At 42.1% G+C, this 16,338-nt stretch overlaps 1 protein-coding gene and 1 long non-coding RNA gene across 2 annotated transcripts in view; one reads left to right on the top strand and one right to left on the bottom strand.

Moving 5' to 3' along the window:
- The first annotated feature begins 1,710 nt into the window (after window positions 1-1,710).
- The window catches only part of BAIAP2L1 (BAR/IMD domain containing adaptor protein 2 like 1), a 105,692-nt gene continuing 91,064 nt past the window's right edge, over window positions 1,711-16,338 (top strand). The window contains exons 1-3 of the mRNA XM_019494674.2: window positions 1,711-1,751; window positions 14,624-14,798; window positions 15,443-15,641. The gene's annotated coding sequence lies outside the window, so the exon portion shown is untranslated. The remainder of the gene's footprint in view (window positions 1,752-14,623; window positions 14,799-15,442; window positions 15,642-16,338) is intronic.
- LOC106738340 (uncharacterized) overlaps window positions 5,968-16,338 on the bottom strand; it is a 35,707-nt gene continuing 25,336 nt past the window's right edge. Inside the window, exons 5-6 of the long non-coding RNA XR_002092530.2 lie at window positions 8,351-8,502; window positions 5,968-6,147 (exon numbers count right to left, since the gene is read on the bottom strand). This is a non-coding gene — a long non-coding RNA (uncharacterized LOC106738340). The remainder of the gene's footprint in view (window positions 6,148-8,350; window positions 8,503-16,338) is intronic.

The raw sequence follows: 16,338 nt of genomic DNA, 5'->3' as shown, positions 1-16,338 counted from the left end.
CTGGCTCCATGATTTTTCTGGGGACTGAGGTGAGGCTGACCAGTCTGCAGTGCTACAGATTTCCATTCTTAAAGATGGGAACTATGTTTGCCCTTTTCCAATCATCCAGGACCTCTCCAGTCACCATGAGTTTTCAAAGACAATGGCCAGTGGTTCTGCAATCACATTGGCCAACTCCCTCAGTACCCCTGCATGCATTGTGTCCGGCCCCATGGACTTGTACGCATCCAGCTTTTCTAAACAGTCCCTAACCTGTTCTTTTGCCACTGTTGGCTGGTCACCTCATCCTCAAACCGTGCTGTCAGATAAAGTAGTCTGAGAGCTGACCTTGCCTGTGAAGACTGAGGTAAAAAGACAAAGAGTACTTCAGCCTTTTCCACATTGTGACCACCTGGCCTCGAACAGTCATTCGCGTGCGGCCTTGGCCCTGACGGTCAGCAATGGACGCCCTGAGGTTTCTTGTAATCCGTGAGGTAGATGCTTATCACCTAGGTGGCCGCCCCCAGACTCTCCTACCACGACTTTGACTGTAATTTCGGCGTGGGGGGCAAACTGTGAGGGGTTCCTCAATGGCAGGTAGTCCACTAGGTGGCCATCTGTGGTGCTCCACCTCCCCTACACCCCAGCCTCATGCCCACCTTCGATGAGTCACTGAATCTTGTCGGCCACTCCTCCAATGCTGTTGTGCTCTGGACCTCAATGTTTTCCTGAGCCTTGCGACCCCAGCACTTTCTCTTGTGGTGGCTCAACTGATTCACTATATGGCCTAAGCTGGGCCTGCTCCTGCCTTAAGCTGCCTCAAGCCGATACCTGAAAAGATCAAAAAGGAACAAAAAAAAAAAAAAGAGGAGGAGGGATGGAAAGGAGCCACACTGCCAGCGCCTCTATTCTGCGCTCTCTCCCTTTAACCGGGACTGCCTTTCTGGCTAGGGGACTACCCCCCCCACACAACCACACAAAAATCACGCCACACAACCCCTCCAAAAGGGGGCAAAGAAAAAAAATTAAACAAAATTACAAGTTGGGGAGGGTCCGTCTAGTTTCTTTCCCCAGCCCTACTGCTAGGATACAGAGGCACCTCCTCGTCACTCTCTCTAAATATCTCTACATCCTCATCCCTGCTAGTCAATATGTCGCTCCTGGTACCTGGGACCTCACTGGGAGATGACCCATCGTCTGGCCAGGGGTGGCCATGGCTCCTCTCCCCAGGTTGTTACTCCCCTCACACCATCGAATGCAGCTTATGGAGTCACTTTCCTCCGACACTGCCTGAGGTGTTCTGCTTCCATCACCCTGCGGTCCTTTCTGAACTGGTCAGCCACTGCTTGTGCTGTGAGCCGCTGCCAAGTCTACTGCTGCCCTTCTAGGCTTCCTCTTTTGGTGCTCACATCAGGCTTTGCCAGTGTAGAGAGCCTCCTCTGGCTCTTCTGCTCCCTGGACACACCAGCCTTTGCCAGTGCAGAGAGCCTCCTCTGGCTCCCCTGCTTCCCTGACACCCCAGTTGTTGCTGGTACAGAGAGCCTCTGCTGGCTCTCTCTCTTCCTAATTACTTCTGCCCTCATCGGCGCTGAGAGTCTTCCCTGACTCTCTCTCCCTCTCTCCTCCTCTGTCTTCGCCGGTGGTCCTTTTAATCTCTGCCAGCTGGTGATTGCCGATGACGTCACCAGCCAGCTTCAGCTAGATAAAAACGCGGCTTATGACCCATGCGGGTTCCCTCCTTCATTCCAGCTGCACCGCGGATACTGCTGCAGGTAAGTGTTTTTCTTGTGTTGTTATTTTTTTTTTCTTTTGTACATGGTCCTCACCCTAGGGGTCCCCTGTGTGTAGTCTGGGGCTCTACCAGCTGATTCTCCCTGTGACACACATCATATGTCACTAGGTTGCCTCCCCCATTCAGTAAGGGATCCACACTTTCCCTGATCTTCCTTTTGTTGCTGACACACTTATAGAAACCCTTCTTGTTACCCTTCACATCCCTTGCTAGCTGCAACTCTAATTGTGGTTTGGACTTCCTGATTTCATCCCTGTATGCCCAAGCAATATTCTTATACTCCTCCCTAGTTGTTTGAGGGAGTAAGTACTAGAAGTAAGTTCTGTTTCCAGGGAGTGTCTATCTAATTGGAGTTCTCAAGGGAAAAATATATGAAGATGTTCACCACAAGATACTGGCAGAAAACTTTATACAACCTCTTTGTCTTCATTTCTTGTTCATCAGCCAATGGTATCAGTGAACTCTCTGTCCTCTGCAAAAGAAATTCCCAATATTTTGGCACCTAAGTACACTCCAAAGCTTGTGACCCTGTCAGTCCAAAACTGTCCACAGCTAGTAAATGTCTTTGGGGCTCGTAACGCTGCTCAGAAGTGCTCTGACCCCATTTGAGGTTTAGAAGCCACTACTCTCAAGCTTCAGGCCATAGCATGCACATTTTCTGGTATAAGCAAATTCTTTCCCTGTTTAATTTGCTATTTTGGGATAAGATCCCCTGTGGAGTTTTATAAATAAAATCTAGACAATGCTTCCTCTCTTCTGACTCAAGTTAAAATCAGTGAGGTAACATTTTGGTGAGGTACAAATGACTTAGTATAGTAAATAGCACTCTCCTTTTTCTATGTTCCAGGACAAAAGGTCTATTCTTATTTCCTTTTATGCTCTCATCTTATGGAATTTAGAGTTAAATATATATGAACATCCATAAAAATGCTGATCAGCCTACTTAAGAGTGAATTTGCTGATAAGACAATTAGCTTCTTATATCTTAACAATGTGTATTCTATAGTTTTTGAAAAATATCCCTTCAAAGTCTGCAATATTTAGGCAATGTTCCCTCTTCAAGCCCAGTTATTGCTTCCATATGTTTTATGTTTTTGCTACTATCCTAAAAAACATTAGTTGTTTTGTCAAAAATTGCCCTCCAGTGTGCTTCCCAATCTTTTATTGAAGCAGCTGGTCACAAGCCTGCCAGAGCAACAGTATATATAGGTAGTTAGGTAAGTTTTATGCATTTGTACATAGTAAAAATGGTTACCAACTAGCAACAAAGGCAAGTTCCTAATCCAGAAATATAGTGCAATGCAATGTGGCTGCCAAGTGAAAATTTAACTAAAATTGCAGACAGGACCTGGGAGAACCTATTTGGATAGAAAGAAAAAGAATGAAAATGTTTAGCCATTTGGGGAAAATAGACTTGGTAACTCAGTGAGGGACTGTGCCTCTAACATTGACAGCCTGAAACAGTATAAGATTCCTAACATCAGACATGAGAAAAAGGTGGTAGTAGTTTCAGTGAGTGAAAGGGAGCTAAAACCTATAATTTGACACACAGCCCAACAGCTCCTGTTATACTAGAAGGTCAATCATTTGCTGAGATTGTGGAAATTCTACATAATCAATTATCTCCAAAGCTACCAGTGGTTTCAGAATGTTTTCTCTTGAGCAGACAAAATCAAAAAGAAAAAATAATTTTATTCACATTTGTGGAGTGGCTGAATTAAGAAAGTTAACAGAGCACTTGCAATTAGGAGAAAGATTAAATGATGCAATAAGAAAACTGGTTAGTATTTGATATGCAAAAAAAAGTAATCCAATAACCATAATTGACTGAAGTTGATTTGATCCTCAAACATGTAGGAGAACTTGCTGCTTCAGTGGAGACCGCTACTAAAGATGACAGACTTAAGAGAATTATGAAATCTATGCAACAAATAAAAGCAGGGACAACACAACCTGAAGGCCACTTTAAGATTGTGTTTTCATTTTGAGGAACAGTCTTGCATGCTAGTAGTTGTCTATTTTCAAGGACACATTCTGTAAAAAGTGCAAGAAATTGGGACACAGACAAAAGATATATGTGGTAGCGAGGAGCCCCCACAGGTACCAAGGGGGCTAGGGGTAACCCTGAGCACCCCCGCAGTAAATAAACAGGCCCCCCACACCCTGGTAGACTTACCTCCGGGAGCGGGACCTGAGACAGAGACAGAGCCATGGCCACAGCCGCAGCCACGCGAACCGGCGTTATGCCAGCTCTTCAAACAGCTGATCCATGGGCGGGGCGGCGCCCAGCTGATTGCGGTAGCTGATGCCACTGCCATGGGAAACTTAAAAGCCCAGCCAGAAACCAGCAAGAGAGGAAGGTGGGGAGGAAGTGTGAGCCTGCGAGGAGCATGCAGGTCAGGAGGCCCCAGCAGCTCCACAGGGTATTGAGAACAGCCAAGAACACTGCCCCACTACTAAGGTGGGGGGGGGCAGTGTCAGGCATTAGGCTGGGGACAGACTATCCCCAGCCCAGCAACCTTAAGAGTTTATTGGGAGTGTCCCTCTCCCGTGGAGGGAGAGAAGGATGCTGAGCTTGGGATCAGGGTCTGTGGCTCCAGCAAAAATAACATCTGGGTGACCAGCCAGTGGTCTGAAGCAGACGCCAGACCACCAGAGCAAAGGGGCTCACAGAGATCAGCGGAGCAACTGGCGGAACATCCAAATGGTTGGCAAGTGGACGGGGTGTAGGGGAGGTGGAGCCCCAAAGAACACCACGGCATGAATGTGAGTGCCTCCGTCATCGAGTCACCCGGGAAGAGGAATACCACTGAATGCCTCCTTTCATCCAGTAATGGCAAGTCGTGGCAGGCAAGTTGGGGGGCGCCCCGGTACTCACAGCACCCACTAGAGATGCCACAATATACAAAGACACCACCTTATGAATGCAAGGTACAAAAAAAGAAAAGTAAGACTGTCACCTTACCAAGACAATACCAGAGGATTTCAGATTAATCAGTTTGCATGCAACAACATGGAGCACACAAAAAATATTGTAGCACCTCAAAAACTATTTATCGGAATCTCTGGATTCCTTAACAAATAGAAGAAATACGACTTAACATGGAGCAGATGCAAGAGCTGCTGTTTTTCATAATTTCACTGCAGTATTATCAGAATCTCAGTGCTTTTAAAAATAAACATACGAGGAATCTTTGGCCCCCTAAATATTGTTACTAGGGCTGTGCAAAGCGGGCCCTATTCAATTCGGATTTGGATTACTGTCCCTGATTTGATTCAGCCGAATCCAAATCTGAAGATTTGATGCTGATTTGGAGAATCAGCGATTCAGACACAGACACAGCTTTAAAAGTTTTTTCTACATACCTTGAGGTACCAGCATGGCTTGCGAACACTGCAATGCTGGGCCGTATGGAGTACGGGGGGGCCCTCCACATGGTCAGTGGCAAACCTGGGAGTGGACCAGAAGTACTTCCAGTGCACTTCCAGGTCCACCAGGGAGTGTGCGGAGGGCCCCCCTATATCCCCCCTCCGGCTCAGCAATCATGCCCCCCAACCCAGAAAGCACCAGTAGCCGAGCTGAAGGGACATGCCCCTCCCCCCCCCCCCCGCCTGCACACTCCCCGGCAGACCCAGAAGTGGACTGGATGTGCTTCTGGTCCACTTCCAGGTCTGCTGCCGAGCACACTGGGGAGCCCCCTGCGCTTCTGTGAGACACTCCATGTACCCCAGCATTGCAGCATTCATGAGCCACCTGCTACCTAGAGGTATGTAGAAAAAAACATGTAAAGCTGTGTCTATGTCCAAATCACTGAATCTTTCCAAATCAATTCACAAGGTTCTGATTCAATTAGGAGAGATTAAAGGGTCCTCTGATTTGATTCAGATTTGGAGATTCGGCCACTGAATCAGGCCAGATCAAATCAGGGACCAAAGCTTCACACAGCCCTAATTGTTATGAAGAAGGTAATATTAAGTATATGATGTTTGCAGTAATCTCTGTTATAAAGCAAGAGGGTCTTGTATTACTTGGTAAAAAATAGCTGAGAAAAATACAACTGGATGGGAAATCAAAATGTATCTACAAGCTTAAAAAATTATGAACTTCAGCCCAAAACAATCATTAAATGAACATTTGGGCAAGATGACTGATGTCTTTCAGGAAAGTATCAGAACTTTAGCACATGTGAAAGCAGAAGATAGGGTAGGGTGGCACCTTAGAAACTAACAGAGAGGCCTAAGATTTCACAGGCAATAACTTACTTTGTCAGATGCTAACAACGAAGTAGGTTGTTGTTTGCAAAGGCTCATATCTCCAAACAGTAGCCTCTTCTACCTTCTGCCCAAATTTCAGACTAATACAGCTAACTATCTCTCTGCATAGAAAAGAAAGCAAAAGTCTTCTCTAGTAGTTTTGTTTGGTGGCCGGGAATTGATAAAAATAGTTAAAGTATGCTGAGGTTGCAAGTAAACACCATACATGACTAAATATGTTACATTCTTAGGAGTAGCAAGCCACCGCACAGCCTGACACAGAATTGAACATTTTAAGAGGCATATGTTTTTTAATGCAGTAGACAAGTTAAATGGCCTGAAGTATTCAATATAAATTGAACTAGCTCAGTCCAGATGGTGGAAATGCTACAGCTCTTGTTCGCAAGAAGAGAGCTCCTGAATAGAGTTCCAGATGCTTGTTAAAATAAATGGTATCAAACATGACTGTTCAGCTCCTCACCATCTTGCAACAACTGGATTAATGGGAAAATTTATTTGAACATTCAGACCAGCAATTCGTTATATAACCACAGGTAGAGGTAACTCACAACCAAATACTGTTAATTTTCTATTGGTCTGTAGAGATGTAGTGAAACCCAGATGTACAGAGGGAGATGTGAAAGAGAGAGTGATTAAATACCCATAAATAGGTCACAACCAACTATACAGTTTTTACTTGGGAAAATTGTCTTAATAACAGGCTACCAAGATAAGGGAGGGAAAACTGGAGTGATGATGTCATAGACAAATCATCTGCATCTAGACCTCCCCTCCACCAACTGAGGAGTAGTTCAGATTCAGTTTCTAGAACTGAAATTCCTTACTAAATTTTGTGTGTTTGTGCACACATTTCAGAGGGGGACAAATTAAAATTAAAACAATAGAAATAACTTTTACATTTCACTATTTTAAGCCAATCCTATGATCTTGGGCATTCCAACTTTTGACTTCCAAATGCTTGCGGTCAGCTGTAGTGTACTTGGCACTTTTAATCATCAGAATACTATTAATAAGTACAAGAGTTTGCACTATGCATTCACAAAACATAAATAAGATGGTAAGATGCTAAAGGGAAACCAGGAAGACACAGAAGAAGTTTAAAGAACAAATAGCTAATGATATTAAAAAGTTTTCTGTTTAAAAACACAAGAAGCAAGAAGCCTGTGGAAAGTGGGAAGTCCACAATCAAAAATGATAAGAGGATTGCAGAAAAGCTAACTGACTTTTTTGTGCATCTGTTTTTGCTCAAGAAAGTAACGGCTACCTTGGGGATTTACTCTGTGGGTAGTAAAATTGAGGCACTGTCAAAGATAGAGGTATAAAAAAAGAAGTGTTAAACTAAGTGAAGAAATCAAACCTGACAAATTAACTTGCAATAAATTCCCCAAACCAGTTTGTACTTTGTGGTAGTTTTATAGAAATGATCAAAGAACAAAAAGTAACAAAAATAAAATTTGTTATTAAAAACTGCTACTGTACCAGAGGACAGAATGGTATTCAACTTTGTAGTCATGTTTTTAAAAGATTCTAGTCAGCGTGATCCCTGGAATTGTAGAACAAAGGTTCACTACCAGAAAAATCACTGAGATGATTAAATATAAGAAAAAAAAGCACCCAGATGTGTAATAACAAAAAGGACAAATCAGCAGAGCTTCTGTTGAAGTAAATCATGTCTCCTTAATCTCTAAGAATTGTACGTGGTTTAACAAAATAGAAGATAACAGAGAAATGGTTCGTATAATTTATTTTGACTTTCAAAAGGTTTTTGATAGTGTTCAACACAAGGTTATTAAGGATGCTTAGTTACCACTAAGTCAGTGGGGAAGTTCTGTCAAGGATTCAAAGCTGATTAAGTTATAGGAACCAGAGATGGTTAACTCTCTGGCTACAAGAGGTCAAAAGGGAATGAGTTGGAGCACCATACTGTGATAGATATGCCATTATGTTTCTGGAAGAGCTAAATAGTAAGATGTCAACATTTGTTGATAACATCAAATTATTTAGGTTAGACATTATTAGGAAGGATTATGAGGAACTTCAGGAGCATGTAATAGAACTAGGTAATAAAATGTCAGATTAAATTCAATTTAGGCAAGGACAGAACAAAGAAAATGTAAATCACTTGGACATGCTGGATTCTAAATTAGTTCCAAAGAAAATTGCATGATTCTATATTTGAAAAATAGTACAGCAATAATATAATTGAAGGCAATGGCACAGAATAAGCACAAGGGGAAGTGTTCCTGTGCAGTTGCACGTTCAGTTTACATTTTTGCATTTCCTGATTTCAGAATATACACTGACCTGATTGTGCAAGCTGTTTCAGTTGGGTGCACCCCCATTAGATCAAGAGTACTTGGGACTGGGGTAGTCACAAAGGTCACTTAGCAGCATTCTGGCCCATACCTCCAAACTTAAAGCCATGTCATTTGTTATAACTTACTGTAACATTTTTCCTAAGAAGAAAAGAAAAAGAGAAATCCCAGTTATATTAAGGTTGTAGAGCTTAATGAGCTCCCTCTCCCTTTAGCAAACCAATACATTTAATTAAAAATGTCCTTTATGGTCTCTCAGAATTAAACAGAGAACTGACTACTGCCTAGATAAAGCTTTCAGTGCACAATCAGTTTCTGAATCAAAAACTTTTTGCTTAGAAAACTTTCTACATTTGAAATGTTCCCTGTAGACAATACCCATTATGCTACCTACCTTTAATACTTCATAGAGTCATAGGATTCGACCTCTGGAAAACAAGCTAATAAAAAAGCAAGCTAATAAACATTTCTGATATACATAGTTTTAATTCTTTACAAGGAAGGACAAGGCCTAGTCCTTAATGAAGACTGCAAATGCAAAGACTAAATGCAAAGTGGCATGAACAGAAACCCATCTTACAGGGTTACTTTGAAATAGGAAAACAACATCCTTTTTCAGTTTCCCCAGTTTATAAACACCGTTGAAACAGAGATCAAACATGGAAAAATTTCACATTAAGGACAATATTATTTAATTACAAGTTCCTCCAGAAAACCATGAGGAAATTCTACAGATAATGGCAGGCACAATCTAGCTGGAAAATTTCAGAAAGCTGTCTCTCATAATGAAAATCCTGAAATAATCTTAAATATTGCTGATGCTATCAGGCATCTGCTATAATACCAGGTTGAAAGCCTTATTCTCCATTACACAAAGGACAGTTTACAAACTTAATCTGACTCTAAATTCTGAGAGAGCCTTTAGCAGTAGCCAATTTTAAACACCTATGTAATAGAATAATAAAAACACATCTCTGAATTAGACAAACTTGAAATTACTCAGTTATTAAATGAATAGGTGTTTACAGCTTATGATATTTTATGCAGAAAAAACGTTGCTAAACTACACTATGTCATGCCTGCAAACCACGATAATCTAGGTAGGAGTTCATGGTCAGTAGTACAGCAACATATTACTTTAATGGTATGTGGCTATATCTATATATATTTTTAATATGGGCAAATGTTGAAGGATTTCAAAATTAATTTTAGCTAAACATGAATAATGAAACAGTATAAGATAGTTTTTAAAGCATCAGACAGTTGCTTAAGCATTCTCTTTGAATTCTCTTTTACAATTGTTGGAATATGGGACTCCTTTAAATTGTTCTCCACCTGTCATTTATTATATCAAAATTGTTTGTCACGAGCCTAACAGCTGCAAAGCTTTGCCACTCTCGGCCTCATTGCCCCAACTTTCATATATTTTTTTTTATATTCAGTACATTTAAACTGTTAATATAAAATAAAATACTATAAGGATAAATATCAAAGAAGTGATACAGAATATTCAACTATAAGGCAGTCAAATTTCAGAATGCATGGTGTTTACACTGAGATAATTACAGCAGTACATTCATCAATCAAAACACAAACTTTGTGTGAGAAAATTATAGACACTGTACCTACACTGATCTACTGAGTCATTTTAGATGTTTTCTGTGGGTAATATCCTGAGCCCCAGAAGTCCATAGAAGAAAATGTTTTTCAATTTTTAAGTAGAACAGGAAGATGGTGCACAAGGATTCACACCATCAATGCCCATGACACATTCATTTCTCTCTTGCTGACCTGATTCATCAACAGACAACACAGGACAGGAGAGGAAGTGAGCAAAAATAATAGCAATACTATTAAGTGCTGATCTACGAAAGAACAGAGCCAGAAAGAGAAAAGGACTTGGGCATGGCTAGACTAGAAGAAATGGTTGCCTGCTTGAGAAAAGCAACAAATACAAAATCACAGATAAAAAAAGTTCATAAAGGTAGGGAGAGCCTCTGCTGTTCATAAAATATGGTCCAGGGGTGCTGAATGGGAGCTAGGATCTCTTGATTTAAGAAAGCAAGGGACTACAACATATTAGATTTCCAGGTAGGCAGTAGGTACTCTGCATATTTGCAGCATGGAGCCAAATTCAGATACTGGGAAAACCTGGTATCAAAAAAAAGTGCTCAGAAAAAAACAGGACAGCACACATGGCAGCAGCATATGCCACCCAAAACCAGAGCCTGGATGGCCAGAACCATACTCTGGCTGTCGGCCAGGCTCTGTGCACCCGGGTCACTGCTGTTGGAGCCCCAGGAGGCCTCCAGGACCCCAGGAAGGCTTCTGGGGCCAGCCCAGGTGCTGGCCTCAACCTCCCCTACTGCACCCAGAGCATTTTTCCCCACGTTAACCCCACAAGCAGGGGCATGTGGTTGCTGTGGGGAAAAAAGCAGGGGCACAAATTCATGCCGCTGCTTTCTGCCCGGCACACATGGGTTTTAGAACCAAGAAAACATCCTGAGAGGGGCAAAAGACATGCTGTTGTCAAGGCAACCGAGGGGGAGAAGAGGTACAGATCACCCGTAAAACCTCAGGCAACAATGAAACCTGTAGGATCTCCTCCCACCTCCCAAGAACGGCAGACCCCCAGAAAACTTGTAAACACTTGGCTGTAGGGAGACACACTGTCCTCAGGGCTATACAGACTTATGCAAGTTTTCTGTTGTGTCTTAACTTAACCTAAGTAGTATGTTGTTGCGTCTTTCTTAGCTTAGGCCAAGTTTTCTGTTGTTTCTCTGTCCTATGCTTGAAATTGATAATTGCTGAACCCAATAAAAGCTCTCTTCAGAGAATGGACTATTTTTGTCCCAGCCATTTTCATGATTTCAGTGCCACCACCTAAAGTCTAGCACTAAGTTTAGGTAACAGAAGTCAGCTGGCTCTCTTGTACATTTGTACTCTCTTGGGCTCATCACCCTCTGTAACTCTTAAATCAGTCCAGGGACAGACTGACTACACCATGGAGGGAAGTGTTAGGGCCAGTGTTAATCTGAAGGATCAGACTGAAATGAGGGCCCATTATCCCCCTCTAGCTCTATTCAAAATCAATTCCCTGGAATGCATGAACCAGCCTAGGGCTATAATACCCTGAGCTACTGAATCCCTTATCCCCTCTGAGCCCTGATCCTGAAGCCAAGCTTCTAGGGAGAAAGGCCAGAGCCAACATGGAGGCAGAGATGACATTGGGATCTCACGCATCCTAGAAATTCAGTGTCTGAGGATGGGACCCCCAGGACCTTTGCTAAGAAGAGGAAAGCTCCTAATCTGACAATGAGGTATGGTGCAGAGGAATTTGGTTTCTGTGATGGGATCTTCATCAAATTAATTTTTCCCTCCAAAGTTCCCTTCTGAGGGCTTTGTAGGAAGCTGGGGTCAACTCGGCCATGCATTTAAAGAACTTACCTTTATCCTTCAAGTTTTCAACATGAATGTACAAGTCTTGAATGTACAATGCTTATGTAAGAGAATAATTTGTTTCCTTAATCAAGTTAAAACCGGCCAAAAACCGAAAAGATTGCACTAAATATTTAAAATCTTTTCCTACTCACTCTTAAGTAAATAAAACAAATTCTCTCTCTACCTACCCACAAGAAACCACAAAATAAAAAATGAATTCTGTACAAATTGTTATTCATGGCTGTCAAGCAAATATTACATGCGGAGTAGAAGAATTATGGTTATGACAATATAACACTCAGGTGAAGACCAGTTCCTTGAAAATTTATTTACATGCTGTGTTTAGTAGCCCTGCTGATGTAGAATCAGTTAGTAAGAAATTAACTCCCTGAATGCTGGTTGTAATGGAATCAGGTTGGAAGAAAGTGCCTATATTTCAAAGGTTACCATCCTTCTGTCATGTACAAATAACCAGGATTATTCACAGTGTAAAAAAATAAATGGTTAGCTGTTTACAGGATCAGAGCCTAACACCCCCTCTGCACATTACATTTATGCTATAATAAATGTGTTAATCATGGAATAAATAGCAAGGGTGTTACACATGCACCCAATTTAAGGCACCATAAAATGAACAGCTTCCCATGTAGTCTAGCAGATAGGATTCTGGGTTTTTGACCCAGGCAGCCTGGATCTGACTCCCAATATGGAAAGTTTCAATTTTTTTATGGTCCTCCTTTGAGAAAGGGGTTGAGCTAGATGAACTCTGAGGTCCCTTCCAACCCTAATTTTCTATGCTTTAATGACAAGTCATTCATAAAAATGTTCTACATATAATGTAGGACATTTTAATGTTTGTATGGCACCTTAAATTGAACATGCGGCAGGTCCAGCCCCAGTGCTGACAATCAGCTGATTGTCAGCCTCCACCCTGGACCTGCAGGCACTCAGCTTTTATTTTGCTGGTACAGGGGGAGCTTGGGATCAAAGAAGAGTTGAGACTGGGATCAGATCCCCAATCTCAAAAACACACCTCCTGCCATACACATGTGGCATGAGAGGAGGAACGATCATTGGGACTGGGGATTAGATCCTATGATACCTTTAAATAAATGTATGCCAGGAGCCATAGTGTCTCATATCTTTTTCTAGTGGCTGGCCCATCTAGTGGATGGAGTTACTCCTTCATTTTAAGTGGTAACAGTGTGACCTTTCCATGCTCAATATCGTGAATGAGATCAATCCTAGATGACAACTAATGGTAGTCATTGTTACAGAAGCAACCAAAGAATAGGGAGCAAAGACAAAAAAAAATAGATTTAGATTTCTGTCACATAGTTGTAATGATGAATCAAAGGAGTTACTTCCAGAAATACACGGTTTAAGTGGTGGAAGAATTTGACTGCTGCTTCCACTTTCACTTAACATCTTACCACTAACTAATAAATGACAGTTTTTCCTTAACTTTTCCAAAAGTGCTACAGCTAGCAAACAAGTTATATTACCTTGATGAAAATCTCCAGCAGCATACCATTGGTACAGCTGTCACTGAGATTACTGGTAAGCACTTTAATGAATATTATAATGCTTCTACAGAGCCCTACACATGAAGAATAACTATTCATTTGCAGAACCACTGAAACAATAAATGCATTATATGCAACTGGAAAATATCTTGTTTAAAAACTATCAACTTGAACAAGAAAAAAAGTATTAGCAATTCAAAAACAAGTTGAGTAACACTATATATAAAATTCTAATTTATTCTGACAAATGTTAGGTTAGAAAAAAAAAGCCCACAAAGGAATTGTAAACTAATAAAGAAAGAAATTACATTTGTACATGACAGAAGGATAGTAACCTTTGAAATATAGGCACTTTCTTCCAACCTGTAGAATAAAACTAGTTTCCTTTGGTGAGTCAAATAATAGTGAAAAGTAGTATAACAGAGCAAAGAAGCATTCTCAAGTGAGCCTTACTCAAGGAATCAGGATTTATAGGTTGCATTTCTGCCTTCACACAAGCTCACTCATTTCTTCAGTTTGTCTAATATTAAAACCAGAATAATATCTACCTAGCTCACCAAGGTGTTGTGAGGTTTGCCTAGGTTCTTATTGAGTACTTTGCCATCCATAGATAAAAGGGGCTATAAAAATGCCAGTAATTATTTTTCCACTGGTACTACTGCTCTGTTTTGGAGTTGATATGAATAAATGGACAAGGAATCAAGGTATCCCACAAACTGCAATAAGACTCTTACGTACAATCCCAAACGACTGGTGCCTCCCGAGACTGGGGGGGCACCATTTGTAGGCAGCAGCGTCACCAGCAAGCAGTGACCACCTGCAGACGCTGCTGGTGGCATCAGCAGCGTTGGGGGGGGTCGCGAGCAGCGAGCAGAGACTGCCCACAGATGCCGACGGTGGTGTTGGCAGCAAGGCGGCAGGGTAGCGAGAGGTAAGTGGGGACCACCCGCAGATGCCACAGTGGCTGTAAGCAGCACGTGGTAACCGCCAATGTTGGCAGCAAGAGGTGGGTGGCAAGAGGCGACCACCTACAGAAACAGCAGCGGCAGCCAATCTCAGGGGGGGCACATGCCTCCTGCCCCCCCTATGAGTCGCCTATGCCTACAATAGAAAATTGTAATGAACTCCAATATCTTACTCTCACTGGTAGTTATAACTGCCTTAGAAAGGAGAACGTTTATTACAAGACTCTCCCCTTACGGTGACACTATATTGTTAGTTTATATTGTACTTATAGTAACTGAAATACAAAAATCATCCTCAAATAAATCCCAAACTTTTGCTTACTGTACCAGGTGGGCAGAGTGGGTGGATGATGGCTGGGAGCTGGAGCTGAAACCAGAGTCCCCCATGCTGGGGCAGAAGCATCTGGCTGCAGCTTCCCCCCTGCCCACAGCAGCACTGCAGGAGCAGGAGATGGAGCCACCACTGAAAGTGAAGGAAACTGCTGCATCAGGAGCAGCCATGATGGTAAGCTGTGCACGCTGGCCAGGATCAGACCAGTGGGTGTGGGTGGGAGTGCAGAGTGGGCTGCTCCGGGTGGAAGCAGGCAGGGCTCAGCTCCATATGGAGCCCCGTGGGGGCAGCTATGGACCACACCACCTGGGCAAGCTGTGCTGTACACACTCTCTCCCTTCCCCCCTGCCCCAGCCATCTCCCAGGACCTAGCACCCAGGCAGTCTTGTGCCCCCCCCATGGCAGGGGCGTGCAGGAAGCAAATCACCCGTCCTGCTCCCAAACATCCCCCTGGATGGGGGGTGTACCTCCCATCCTACATAGGGAGTTTTAGTGAATTGTTGCTGACTGGGAGTTACCAGGAAGCTATGAGTTTCCAAATTGGGAGCTATAAACAAGTGGACATCCTCTTCACCCCACAAGGGGACTTACACTGGTGTCCACATAGTTCCACCTGGTCACACGTGGGGAGCAGGTTGGGTTAAGCAGGGAGTTAACCAGTTGTGGAGTAGAAGCTTTGCAATCTATCAGTGGGAGACTACATTTTTCAGTATTTATAGAACAAATAAATGAGCTATTAAATCATCTTACCCTTTTGCATATACACTGTTTTTTAAAACCTCTTTACTGAAACTTCCTATAACTATGGTCTTTTCTAGGAAGATGGTATTTTACCATGCCCTACAGCATAGGTAATATTGTCTCAGAATGTAGCACAAGTGCCTACAGACTCTGGTCAACAAGAATGAAAAATACATTAACTCCATGAAAAGCTATGAGCACTACAAGAGCCTATTTTGGGAGTGATTCATAGGGATACCAAGGATGACAGATGTTATATAAACCACAGAACATTAGGTAAGTAGAATATATTAAATAAAGAACTTGTAAAACTTTGTTGTACATTAAAGTTCACAGCTGGTTCAACATGGGACTTGGGAACCTATAGGCACTGCAGCACTTAATTTGTAAGTATATGACCCTTGAGGTAGAATCCAGAACCCTGCATTAAGCAGCAAGGCTGCCTATGTACTGAATGAGGATAGCTCATTCATTTGGAAGCCAGCTCCACTTCTGTCTCCACTGAAAATATTCAAGGGCAAAAGAGAATGCTTGGGCTTACTGTAAGGAAGATAGACAGATGGTTCCCTTGGACTTTTAAAAAAATGTATACTAACAAAAAACAACAATGAACATTATTTTAATATAAATTGAAAAGTGTAATTCTGTACTTGTAAATTAATTCAACTCAAACCTCTAAGGGAAATTTGCAAAGATATACTCAATAGCAATCTTTTCATTGATGAGTGGAAAGGATCAGCACCTGAAGAAAGCCAAAAACATACATAAGTAAGAGGCCTATTGTATTTAACCCTATTAATATTTAGTGAGTACTTAACTAACTTAACTAATATGTTACTTTTGTATGCTGCTTATACTTTAAGGGCTGTTACCACTCCTTCCTGATGTCATGTATATTCTTTAACCCACATCCTGCCAGGACCCGAGTAGTTTAGCACATCTGAAAAATCTGGACCTTTGAATATTCTTTAAG

Source organism: Alligator mississippiensis, chromosome 13 (genome assembly GCF_030867095.1).
Source record: "Alligator mississippiensis isolate rAllMis1 chromosome 13, rAllMis1, whole genome shotgun sequence".
Classification (NCBI taxonomy): domain Eukaryota; kingdom Metazoa; phylum Chordata; order Crocodylia; family Alligatoridae; genus Alligator; species Alligator mississippiensis.
Note: the sequence above shows the minus strand (reverse complement) of the source record. Positions and strands in the feature narration are given on the sequence as shown.